General features: G+C 45.7%; 1 non-coding gene and 21 pseudogenes across 1 annotated transcript; all 22 read right to left on the reverse strand.

Annotated features, from left to right (window-relative positions):
• Positions 1-296: 296 nt before the first annotated feature.
• LOC148252161 (5S ribosomal RNA) lies at positions 297-415 on the reverse strand (annotated as a pseudogene).
• Positions 416-965: 550 nt separating this feature from the next.
• On the reverse strand, positions 966-1,084 carry LOC148252162 (5S ribosomal RNA). Its single transcript, XR_015814612.1, has one exon. It is a non-coding gene; the product is annotated as a 5S ribosomal RNA (ribosomal RNA).
• Positions 1,085-1,649: 565 nt separating this feature from the next.
• On the reverse strand, positions 1,650-1,768 carry LOC148252163 (5S ribosomal RNA; annotated as a pseudogene).
• A 381-nt stretch (positions 1,769-2,149) lies between these two features.
• Positions 2,150-2,268, reverse strand: LOC148252164 (5S ribosomal RNA; annotated as a pseudogene).
• Positions 2,269-2,829: 561 nt separating this feature from the next.
• On the reverse strand, positions 2,830-2,948 carry LOC148252165 (5S ribosomal RNA; annotated as a pseudogene).
• Positions 2,949-3,153: 205 nt separating this feature from the next.
• LOC148252166 (5S ribosomal RNA) lies at positions 3,154-3,272 on the reverse strand (annotated as a pseudogene).
• A 205-nt stretch (positions 3,273-3,477) lies between these two features.
• On the reverse strand, positions 3,478-3,596 carry LOC148252167 (5S ribosomal RNA; annotated as a pseudogene).
• A 561-nt stretch (positions 3,597-4,157) lies between these two features.
• Positions 4,158-4,271, reverse strand: LOC148252168 (5S ribosomal RNA; annotated as a pseudogene).
• Positions 4,272-4,478: 207 nt separating this feature from the next.
• Positions 4,479-4,597, reverse strand: LOC148252169 (5S ribosomal RNA; annotated as a pseudogene).
• A 206-nt stretch (positions 4,598-4,803) lies between these two features.
• On the reverse strand, positions 4,804-4,922 carry LOC148252170 (5S ribosomal RNA; annotated as a pseudogene).
• Positions 4,923-5,785: 863 nt separating this feature from the next.
• LOC148252171 (5S ribosomal RNA) lies at positions 5,786-5,904 on the reverse strand (annotated as a pseudogene).
• Positions 5,905-6,109: 205 nt separating this feature from the next.
• Positions 6,110-6,228, reverse strand: LOC148252172 (5S ribosomal RNA; annotated as a pseudogene).
• A 674-nt stretch (positions 6,229-6,902) lies between these two features.
• On the reverse strand, positions 6,903-7,021 carry LOC148252173 (5S ribosomal RNA; annotated as a pseudogene).
• A 203-nt stretch (positions 7,022-7,224) lies between these two features.
• Positions 7,225-7,343, reverse strand: LOC148252174 (5S ribosomal RNA; annotated as a pseudogene).
• Positions 7,344-8,229: 886 nt separating this feature from the next.
• Positions 8,230-8,348, reverse strand: LOC148252175 (5S ribosomal RNA; annotated as a pseudogene).
• A 530-nt stretch (positions 8,349-8,878) lies between these two features.
• LOC148252176 (5S ribosomal RNA) lies at positions 8,879-8,997 on the reverse strand (annotated as a pseudogene).
• Positions 8,998-9,203: 206 nt separating this feature from the next.
• On the reverse strand, positions 9,204-9,322 carry LOC148252177 (5S ribosomal RNA; annotated as a pseudogene).
• Positions 9,323-9,882: 560 nt separating this feature from the next.
• LOC148252178 (5S ribosomal RNA) lies at positions 9,883-10,001 on the reverse strand (annotated as a pseudogene).
• A 559-nt stretch (positions 10,002-10,560) lies between these two features.
• LOC148252179 (5S ribosomal RNA) lies at positions 10,561-10,679 on the reverse strand (annotated as a pseudogene).
• Positions 10,680-10,887: 208 nt separating this feature from the next.
• LOC148252180 (5S ribosomal RNA) lies at positions 10,888-11,006 on the reverse strand (annotated as a pseudogene).
• Positions 11,007-11,417: 411 nt separating this feature from the next.
• On the reverse strand, positions 11,418-11,536 carry LOC148252181 (5S ribosomal RNA; annotated as a pseudogene).
• Positions 11,537-12,096: 560 nt separating this feature from the next.
• On the reverse strand, positions 12,097-12,215 carry LOC148252182 (5S ribosomal RNA; annotated as a pseudogene).
• Between the last annotated feature and the right edge of the window lie 51 nt (positions 12,216-12,266).

Consider the following 12,266-nt stretch of genomic DNA (forward strand, 5'->3'; position numbering starts at 1 on the left):
GTAACCCATCCTTGTACGACTTTCGCAAAAGCACACTTAACTAAAGAGTTCTGATAGGATCCGGTGCATTTGTGCTGGTATGATCGTGCCTGTTTCATTTGGTGCTGAAAATACATACACTCCTTCTCTATCCCTCCCCACTCCCATCTTTTATTTCCTTGTGCATTCACACTGCGCCTCTCCTTCTTGTTCTAATATCGATTAAAATGCCCCTACTTCTTGTCTCACATTTGCGTATAAACCAGCAGACCATTGCTCCAGTCGCGCGTAACGTCGAATGACCCGTCTGAAAAAAATTGGTTCCACACGATGACTTTCCAGGAGGTCACCCATCCGAGTACTACTCTCGCCCAAGCACACTTAACTGTGGAGTTCTGATGGGATCCAGTGCATTAGTGCTGGTATGATCGCACCTGTTTAATTTCGCACTGCAAATACATACACTCTTTCTCCTTTCTTCCCCCTCCCATCATTTGTTTGCTTGTGTGTGCGCACTGCACCTCCCGTCTCGTTCAAATATCAAGTTAAATGCCACGGCACCGTGACTCACATTTGGGTATAAACCTGCGGACGATAATTCAAGCCGCGCTTAACGTTGAAAGAATCATCTGCAAAAAAATTGGTGCAACACGAGGACTTCATAAGAAAATGGGTGAAATATAAGGACTTCGCAGGAGGTCACCCATCCGAGTACCACTCTCGCCCAAGCACACTTAACTGCTGAGTTCAGATCCGGTTCATTAGTGCTGGTATGATCGCACCTGTTTAATTTCACCCTGCAAATACATACACTCCTTCTTTCTTCCCACTCCCGTCATTTGTTTCCTGGTGCGTTCACACTTCACCTCTCCTTCTCGTTCTAATATCAATTAAAATGCCCCTGCGTCTTGACTCACATTTGCGTATAAACCAGCGAACCATAGCTCCAGTCGCGGGTAACGTCGAACGACCCGTCTGAAAAATAATTGGTGCGACACGAGGACCTCCCAAGAGGTCACCCATCCGAGTACTACTCTCGTCCAAGCACACTTAACTGCGGAGTTCTGATGGGATCCGGTGCTTTAGTGCTGGTATAATCGCATCAATTCAATTTCGCGCTGCAAATATATACACTCCTTCTCCTTTCTTACCCCCCCACCCCAGTCATTTTTTGCCTTGTGCGTGCGCACTGCACCTCCCATTCTCGTTCAAATATCAAGTAAAATGCCACGGCGTCATGACTCACATTTGCGAATAAACCTGCGGACCATAATTCAAGTCGCGCGTAACGTTGAAAGAATCATCTCCAAAAAAATTGGTGTAACACGAGGACTTCCCAAGAAAATGGGTGAAATATAAGGACTTCGCAGGAGGTCACCCATCCTAGTACTACTCTCGCCCAAGCACCCTTAATTGAGGAGTTCAGATAGAATACGTTGCAATAGTGCTGGTATGATAGCTCATGTTTCATTATGCGCTGCAAATACATACACTCTTTCTCCTTCTATCCCCCCTCCCATCATTTGTTTCCTTGTGCATCTACTCTGCATCTCTCCTTCAAGTTCTAATATCAAATAACATGCCCCGGCACCGTGACTCACGTTTCCGAATGAACCAGCGGTTCATAATTCCATTCGCGTGTAACGTCGAACGACCCATCCGAAAAAAAATGGGTGCAACACGAGGACTTCCCAGAAAGTCACCCATCCGAGTACTACTCTCGCCGAAGCACACTTAAATGCGTAGTTCTGATGGGATCTGGTGCATTAGTGCTGGTATGATCGCACCTGTTTAATTTTGCGCTGCAAATACATACACTCCTTCTCCTTTCTTCCCAAGAAAATGGGTGAAATATAAGGACTTCGCAGGAGGTCACCCATCGTAGTACTACTCTCGCCCAAGCACCCTTAACTTGCAGAGTTCTAATAGAATCCGTTGCATTAGTGCTGGTATGATCACTCATGTTTCATTCTACGCTGCAAATACATACACTCTTTCTCCTTCCATTCCCCCTCCCGTCATTTGTTTCCTGGTGCGTTCACACTTCACCTCTCCTTCTCGTTCTAATATTAATTAAAATGCCCCTGCATCTTGACTCACATTTGCGTATAACCAGTAAACCATAGTTCTAGTGGCGCGTAACATCGAACGACCCATCTGACAAAAAAAATGGATGCAACACGAGAACTTCCCTGGAGGTAACCCATCCTTGTACTACTTTCGCCAAAGCACACTTAACTTCAGAGTTCTGATGGGATCCGGTGCATTAGTGCTGGTATGATCGCACCAGTTTAATTTCACGCTGCAAATACATACACTCATTCTCCTTTCTTCCCCCTCCCGTCATATGTTTCCTTGTGCGTGCGTACTGCACCTCCCGTTCTCGTTCTCATATCAAGTAAAATGCCACGGTGCCGTCACCCACATTTGTGAATAAACCTGCGGACCATATATCAAGTCGCGCGTAACGTCGAAAGAATCAATTGCAAAAAAATGGGTGCAACACGAGGACTTCCCAAGAAAATGGGTGAAATATAAGGACTTCGCAGGAGGTCACCCATCCTAGTACTACTCTCGCCAAAGACCCCTTAACTTGCGGAGTTCTGTTAAAATCCGTTACATTAATGCTGGTATGATCGCTCCTATTTAATCCTGCGCTGCAAATACATACACTCTTTCTCCTTCCATTCCCCCTCCCGTCACTTGTTTCCTTGTGCGTGCACTCTGCATCTCTCCTTTTTGTTCTAATATTAAGTAAAATGTCCCGGCACCGTGGCTCACCTTTGCGAATGAACTAGCGGTTCATAATTCCATTCGCGCGTAACGTCGAACAACCCATTCGAAAAAGAATGGGTGCAACACGAGGACTTCCCAAGAGGTCACCCATCCGAGTACTACTCTCGCCCAAGCACACTTAGCTACTGAGTTCTGATGGGATCCGGTGCATTAGTGCTGCTATGATCGCAACTGTTTCATTTCGCGCTGTAAATACATACACTCCTTCTTAGTTCTTCACCCTCCCTTCATTTGTTTCCTGGTGCGTTCTCACTTCACCTCTCTTTCTCATTCTAATATCAATTAAAATGCCCCTGCGTCTTGACTCATATTTGCGTATAGACAACCTGACCGTTGTTCTAGTCGCGCATAACTATGAACGACCCATCTAAAAAAAAATGGGTGCAACACGAGATCTTCTCAGGAGTTAACCCATCATTGTACTACATTCGCCAAAGCACACTTAACTGCGGAGTTCTGATGGGATCCGATGCATTTGTGCTGGTATGATCGAACCTGTTTCATTCCGCGCTGCAAATACATACACTCCTTCTCCTTCCCTCCACCTTCCCATTATTTTTTTCCTTGTGCGTTCACACTACACCTCTCCTTCTTGTTCTAATATCAATTAAAATGTCCTGCTTCTTGATTCAAATTTGCGTATAAACCAGCGGACTATAGTTCCAATCGCGGGTAACGTCGGACGACCTGTCTAAAAAAAAATTTATGCGACACGAGGACTTCCCAAGAGGTCACTCATCCGAGTACTACTCTCGCCCAAGCACACTTAACTGCGGAGTTCTGATGGGATCCGGCGCATTAGTGATGGTATGAACGCACCTGTTTCATTTCGCGCTGCAAATACATACACTCCTTCTCCATTCTTCCCCCTTCCCTCATTTGTTTTCTTGTGCGTGCGCACTGCACCTCCCATTCTCGTTCTAATATCAAGTAAAATGTCACGGCGCCGTGACTCACATTTGCGAATAAACCTGGGGATCATAATTCAAGTCGCGTGTAATATCGAAAGAATTATCTGCAAAAAAATGGGTGCAACACGAGGACTTCCCAAGAAAATGGGTGAAATATAAGGACTTCGCAGGAGGTCACCCATCCTAGTACTACTCTCGCCCAAGCACCCTTAACTTGCGGAGTTCTCATAGAATCTGTTGCATTAGTGCTTGTATGATCGCTCATGTTTGATTCTGCGCTGCAAATACATACACTCTTTCTCCTTCCATCCCCCCTCCCGTGATTTGTTTCCTTGTGCGTGCACTCTGCATCTCTCCTTCTCGTTCTAATATCCAGTAAAATGCCTCGGCACCGTTACTAACCTTTGCGAATGAACCAGCGGTTCATAATTCCATTCGCGCGTAACGTCGAACGACCCATCCAAAAAAAAATGAGTGCAACACGAGGACTTCCCAGGAGGTCATCCATCTGAGAACTACTCTCGCCCAAGCACACTTAACTGGGGAGTTCAGATCCGGTGCATTAGTGCTGGTATGATCGCACCTGTTTAATTTCGCGCTGCAAATATATACACTCATTCTTCTTTTTTCCCCCTCCCGTCATTTGTTTCCTGGTGCATTCACACTTCACATCTCCATCTCGTTCTAATATCAATTAAAATGCCCCTGCGTCTTGACTCATATTTGCGTATAAACTAGTAGACCATAGTTCCAGTCGTGCGTAACGTCGAACGACCAATCTGAAAAAAATAATGGATGCAACACGAGAACTTCCCAGGAGGTAACCCATCCTTGTACTACTTTTGCCAAAGCACACTTAACTGCGGAGTTCTGTTGGGATCCGGTGCATTTGTTCTGGTATGATCGCACCTGCTTCATTTCTTGCTGAAAATACATACACTCCTTCTCCTTCCCTCCCCCCTCCCATCATTTGTTTCCTTGTGCGTTACCACTGCACCTCTCCTTCTCGTTCTAATATCGATTAAAATGCCCCTGCTTCTTGACTTACATTTGCGTATAAACCAGTGGACCATAGTTCTAGTGGCGCGTAACGTCGAACGACCCGTATGAAAATAAATTGGTGCGACACGAGGAATTCCCAAGAGGTCACCCATCAAAGTACTACTCTCGCCCAAGCAGACTTAACTGCAGAGTTCTGATGGCATCAAGTGCATTAGTGCTGGTATGATCGCACTAGTTTAATTTCGCGCTGCAAATACATACACTCCTTCTCCTTTTTTTCTCCTCCCGTCATTTGTTTTCTTGTGCGTGCGCACTGCACCTCCCGTTCTTGTTCTAATATCAAGTAAAAGGCCACGGTGCAGTGACACACATTTGCGAATAAACCTGCGGACCATAATTCAAGTCACGCGTAACGTCGAAAGAATCATCTGTAAAAAAATGGGTGCAACACAAGGACTTCCCAAGAAAATGGGTGAAATATAAGGACTTCGCAGGAGGTCACCCATCCTAGTACTACTCTCGCCCAAGCACCCTTAACCGCGGAGTTCTGATAGAATCCGTTGCATTAGTGATGGTATGATCGCTCATGTTTCATTCTACGCTGCAAATACATACATTCTTTCTCCTTCCATCCCCCCTCCTCTCATTTGTTTCCTTATGCGTGCACTCTGCATCTCTCCTTCTCGTTCTAATATCAAGTAAAATACCCCAGCACCGAGACTCACCTTTCCGAATGAACCAGCAGTTCATAATTCCATTCGCGCGTAACATCGAACGACCCATCTGAAAAAAAAAATGGGTGCAACACGAGAACTTCCCAGGAGGTAACCCACCCTTAACTTGCGGAGTTATAATAGAATCCGTTGCATTAGTTCTGATCTGATCGCTCATGTTTCATTCTGCGCTACAAATACATACACTCTTTCTCCTCCCATCCCCCCTCCCGTCATTTGTTTCCTTGTGCGTGCACTCTGCATCTCTCCTTCTCGTTCTAATATCAAGTAAAATACCCCGGCACCGTGACTCACGTTTGCTAATGAACCAGCGGATCATAATTCCATTCGCGCATAATGTCGAACGACCCATCCAAAAAAATATGGGTGCAACACGAGGACTTTCCAGGAGGTCGCCCATCTGAGTACTACTCTCGCCCAAGCACACTTAACTGCGGAGTTCTGATGGGATACGGTGCATTAGTGCTGGTATGATCGTACCTCTTTCATTTTTTCGCTGCAAATACATACACTCCTCCTTTCTTCCCCCTCCTGTCATATGTTTCCTGGTGCGTTCACACTTCACCTCTCCTTCTCGTTTTAATATCATTTAAAATGCCCCTGCGTCTTGACTCAAATTTGTGTATAAACCAACGGACCATAGTTCCAGTCGCGGGTAACGTCGAACGACCCATCCGAAAAAAAAAATGAGTGCAACACGAGAACTTCCCAGGAGGTAACCCATCCTTAGACTACTTTCGCCAAAGCACACTTAACTGCGGAGTTCTGATGAGATCTGGTGCATTTGTGCTGGTATGATCGCACCTGTTTCATTTGGTGCTGAAAATACATGCACTCCTTCTCCTTCCCTCCCCCCTCCCATCATTTGTTTCCTTGTGCGGACATCAGATGGGATCCGGTGAATTAGTGCTGGTATGATCGCACCTGTTTAATTTCGCGCTGCGAATACATATACTCCTTCTCCTTTCTTCCCCCTCCCGTCATTTGTTTCCTTGTGCATGCGCACTGCACCTCCTGTTCTCGTTCAAATATTAAGTAAAATGCAACGGCGCCGTGACTCACCTTTGCGAATAAACCTGCAGACCATAATTTAAGTCGCGCGTAACGTCGAAAACATCATCTGCAAAAAAACAGGTGCAACACGAGAACTTCCCAAGAAAATGGGTGAAATATAATGACTTCGCAGGAGGTCACCCATCCTAGTTCTACTCTCGCCCAAGCACCCTTAACTTGCGGAGTTCTGATAGAATCCGTTGCATTAGTTCTGTTATGATCGCTCATGTTTCATTCTGCGCTGCAAATACATACACTCTTTCTCCTTCCATCGCCCCTCCCGTCATTTGTTTCCTTTTGCGGACATCTCTCATTCTCGTTCTAATATCAAGTAAATTGCTCTAGCATCGTGACTCACCTTTTCGAATGAACCAGCGGATCATAATTCCATTAGCGCGTAACGTCGAACGACCCATCCGAAAAAAAATGGGTGCAACACGAGGACTTCCCAGGAGGTAACCCATCCGAGTACAACTCTTGCCCAAGCATACTTAACTGCGGAGTTCTAATATGATCTGATGCATTAGTGCTGGTATGATCGCACCAGTTTCTTTTCGCGCTGCAAATATATATACTCCTCCTTTCTTTCCCCTCCCGTCATTTGTTTCCTGGTGCGTTCACACTTCACCTCTCCTTCTCGTTATAATATCAATTAAAATGCCCCTGCTTCTTGACTCACATTTGCGTATTAACTAGCGGACCGTAGTTCCAGTCGAGTGTAACGTCGAACGAGCCATCTGAAAATAAAATTGGTGCAACACGAGAACTTTCCAAGAGGTAACCCATCCTTGTACTACTTTCGCCAAAGCACACTTAACTGCGGAGTTTCGATGGGTTCCAGTGCATTTGTGCTGGTATGATCGCACCTGTTTCATTTCGTGCTTAAAATACATACACTCCTTCTCCTTCCCTCCCCCATCCCATCATTTGTTTCCTTGTGCGTTCACACTGCACCTCTCCTTCTCGTTCTAATATCGATTAAAATGCCCCTACTTCTTGACTCACATTTGTGTATAAACCACCGGACCATAGTTCTAGTCGCGTGTAACGTCGAACGACCCATCTGAAAAAAAATTGGTGCGACACGAAGAATTCCCAGGACATTACCCATCCGAGTGCTACTCTCGCCCAAGCACACTTAACTGCGGAGTTTTGATGCGATCGGGTGCATTAGTGCTGGCATGATCGCAACTGCTTAATTTTGCAGTGCAAATACATACACTCCTTCTCCTTTCTTCCCCCTCCCGTCATTTGTTTGCTTGTGCGTGCGCACTGCACCTCCCGTTCTCGTTCAAATGCCCAGTAAAATGCCACGGCACCGTGACTCACATTTGCGAATAAACCTGCGGACCATAATTTAAGTCGCGTGTAACGTCGAAAGAATCATCTGCAAAAAAATTGGTGCAACACGAGGACTTCGTAAGAAAATTGGTGAAATATAAGGACTTCGCAAGAGGTCACCCATCCTAGTACTACCCTAGCCCAAGCACCCTTAACTTGCGGAGTTCTGATAGAATCCGTTGCATTAGTGCTGGTATGATCGCGCATGTTTCATTCTGCGCTGTAAATAGATACACTCTTTCTCATTCCATCCCCCCTCCCGTCATTTGTTTCCTTGTGCGTGCACTCTACATCTCTTCTTCTTGTTCTAATATCAAGTAAAATGCCCCAGCACCGTGACTCACCTTTGCGAATGAACCAGCGGTTCATAATTCCATTCGTCCGTAACGTCGAATGACCCATCCAAAAAAAAATGGGTGCAACACGAGGACTTCCCAGGAGGTCACCCATCCGAGTACTACTCTCGCCCAAGCACACTTAACTGCGGAGTTTTCATGGGAATCGGTGCATTAGTGCTGGTATGATCGCACCAAATTCACTATGCGCTGCAAATATGTACACTCCTTCTCCTTTCTTCCTCCCCCGTCATTTGTTTCCTGGTGCGTTCACACTTCACCTCTCCTTCTCGTTCTAATATCAATTAAAATGCCCCTGCGTCTTGACTAACATTTGCATATAAACCAGCGGACCATAGTTCCAGTCGCGAGTAACGTCGAATGACCCATCTGAAAAAAAAATAGGTGCAACACGAGAACTTTTCAGGATGTAACCCATCTTTGTACTACTTCGCCAAAGCGCATTTAACTGTAGAGTTCTGATGGGATCCGGTGCATTAGTGCTGGTATGATCGCACCTTTTTCACTTCGCGCTGCAAATACATACATTCCTTCTCCTTTCTTCCCCCTCCTGTCATTTGTTTCCTGGTGCGTTCACACTTCACTTCTCCATCTCGTTCGAATATCAATTAAAATGCTCCTGCGTCTTGACTCACATTTCCATATAGATAACCTGACCGTAGTTCCAGTTGCGCATAACGTCGAACGACCCATCTGAAAAAAAAAATGGGTGCAACACGAGATCTTCTCAGGATGTAACCCATCCTTGTACTACTTTCGCCAAAGCACACTTAACTGCGGAGTTCTGATGGGATCCGGTGCATTTGTGCTGGTATGATCGCACCTATTTCATTTCGTGCTGAAAATACATACACTCCTTCTCCTTCCCTCCCCCCTCCCATCATTTGTTTTCTTGTGCGTTCACACTACATCTCTCCTTCTCGTTCTAATATCGATTAAAATGCCCCTGCCTCTTGACTCACATTTGAGTAGAAACCAGTGGACAATAGTTACAATCACGCGTAACATCGAACCACCCGTCTGAAAAAAAATTAGTGCGACACGAGGACTTCCCATGAGGTCAACCATCCGAGTACTACACTCGACCAAGCACACTTAACTGCGGAGTTCTGATGGGATCCGGCGCATTAGTGCTTGTATGTTCACACCTGTTTAATTTCGCGCTACAAATACATACACTCCTTCTCCTTTCTTCCCCCTCCCGTCATTTGTTTCCTTGTGTGTGCGCACTGCACCTCCCGTTCTCATTAATATATCAAGTAAAATTCCACAGCGCCGTGACTCACATTTGTGAATAAACCTACGGACCATAATTCAAGTCGCGCGTAACATCGAAATAATTATCTGCAAAAAAATGGGTGCAACACGAGGACTTCCTAAGAAAATGGGTGAAATATAAGGACTTCGCAGGAGGTAACCCATCCTAGTACTACTCTCGCCCAAGCACCCTTACCTGTGGAGTTCTGATAGAATCCGTTGCATTAGTACTGGTATGATCGCACCTGTTTTATTTCGTGCCTAAAATACATACACTCCTTCTCCTTCCCTCCCCCTCCCATCATTTGTTTCCTTGTACGTTCACACTGCACTTCTCATTCTCGTTCTAATATCGATTAAAATGCCCCAGCTTCTTAACTCACATTTGCGTATAAACCAGCGGACCCTAGTACGAGTCGCACGTAACGTTGAACGACCCGTTTGAAAAAAAAATTAATGCGACGCGAGGACTTCCCAGAAGGTCACCCATCTGAGTACTACTCTCGCCCAATCGCACTTAACTACGGAGTTCTGATGGGATCCGGTGCATTACTGCTGGTATGATCGCACTTATTTAATTTCTCACGGAAAATACATAAAATCCTTCTCCTTTCTTCCCCCTCCCGTCATTTGTTTCCTTGTGCGTGCGCACTGCACCTCCTGTTCTCGTTCTAATATCAAGTAAAATGTCCTAGCGCCGTGACACACATTTGCGAATAAACCTGTGTTCCATAATTTAAGTCGCGCGTAACGTCGAAAGAATCATCTGTAAAAAAATGGGTGCAACACGAGGAGTTCCCAAGAAAATGGGTGAAATATAAGGACTTCGCAAGAAACCACCCATCCTAGTACTACTCTCACCCAAGCACCCTTAACTGCGGAGTTCTGATAGAATCCGTTGCATTTGTGCTTGTATGATCGCTCATGTTTCATTCTGCGCTTTAAACACATACACTCTTTCTCCTTCAATCCCCCCTCCCGTCATTTGTTCCCTTGTGCTTGCACTATGTATCTCTCCTTCTCGTTCTAATATTAAGTAAAATACCCCGGCACTGTCTCTCACCTTTGCGAATGAACTACGGTTCATAATTCCTTTTGCGCGTAACGACGAACGTCCCCTCTGAGAAAATATGGGTGCAACACGAGGACATCCCAAGAGGTCACCCATCCGAGTTCTACTCTTGCCCAAGCACACTTAAGTGCGGAGTTCTGATGGGATCCGGTGCATTAGTGCTGGTATGATCGCACCTGTTTAATTTCGCGCTGCAAATACATACACTCCTTCTACTTTCTTCCCCCTCCCGTCATTTGTTTCCGGGTGCGTTCACACTTCACCTCTCCTTCTCGTTCTAATATCAATTAAAATGCCCCTGCGTCTTGACTCACATATGCGTATAAATAAGCGGACCATAGTTCCAGTCGCGCGTAACGTCGAACGGCCCATCTGAAAAAAAAAAATGGGTGCAACTCGAGAGCTTCCCAGGAGGTAACCCATCCTTGTACTACTTTCGCCAAAGCACAATTAACTGCGGAGTACTGATGGGATCCCGTGCATTTGTGCTGGTATGATCGCACCTGTTTCATTTCGTGCTGAAAATACATACACTCTTTCTCCTTCCCTCACCCCTCCCATCATTTGTTTCCTTGTGCATTCACCCTGCACCTCTCCGTCTCGTTCTAATATCAATTAAAATGCACCTGTTTCTTGACTCACATTTGTGTATAAACCAGCGGACCATAGCTCCAGTCGCGCGTAACGTCGAACGACCGGTCTGGAAAAAAATTGGTGCGACACGAGGACTTCCCAGGAGGTCACCCATCTGAGTACTACTTTCTTCCCCCACCCATCATTTGTTTCCTTGTGCATGCGCACTGCACCTCCCGTTCTCGTTCTAATATCAAGTAAAATGTCACAACGCTGTGACTCACATTTGCGAATAAACCTGCGGACCATAATTCAAGTCGTGCATGAGGACATCCCAAGAAAATAGGTGAAATATAAGGACTTCGCAGGAGGTCACCCATCGTAGTACTACTCTTGCCTAAGAACCATTAACTGCATAGTTCTGATGGGATCCGGTGCATTAGTGCTGGTATGATCGCACCTGTTTAATTTCGCGCTGCAAATACATACAATACTTCTCTTTTCTTCCCCCTCCTGTCATTTGTTTACTTGTGCATGCACACTACACCTCCCGTTCTAGTTCAAATATTAAGCAAAATGCCACGGCGCCCTGACTCACATTTGCGAATAAACCTGCGGACCATAATTCAAGTCACGCGTAACGTCGAAAGAATCATCTGCAAAAAAATGGGTGCAACACTAGGACTTCCCAAGAAAATGGGTGAAATATAAGGACTTCGCAGGAGGTCACCCATCCTAGTACTACTCTCGCCCAAGTACGCTTACCTGCGGAGTTCTCATAGAATTCGTTGCATTAGTGCTGGTATAATCTCTCATGTTTCATTCTACGCTGCGAATACATACACTCTTTCTCCTTTTATCCCCCCTCCCGTCATTTGTTTCCTTGTTCGTGCACTCTGCATCTCTCATTCTCATTATAATATCAAGTAAAATGCCCCGGCACCGAGACTCACCTTTGCGAATGAACCAGCGGTTCATAATTCCATTAACGCGTAACATCGAACGACCCATCCGAAAATAAATGGGTGCAACACGAGGACTTCCCAGGAGGTCACCCATCTGAGTACTACTCTCGGCCAAGCACACTTAACTGTGGAGCTCTGTTGGGATACGGTGCATTAGTGCTGGTATGATCGTACCTGTTTCATTTCGCGGTGCAAATACATACACTCCTTCTTCTTTCTGCCCCCTC

Source organism: Carica papaya, chromosome 8 (genome assembly GCF_054855325.1).
Source record: "Carica papaya isolate Zhongbai chromosome 8, ASM5485532v1, whole genome shotgun sequence".
NCBI lineage: Eukaryota > Viridiplantae > Streptophyta > Magnoliopsida > Brassicales > Caricaceae > Carica > Carica papaya.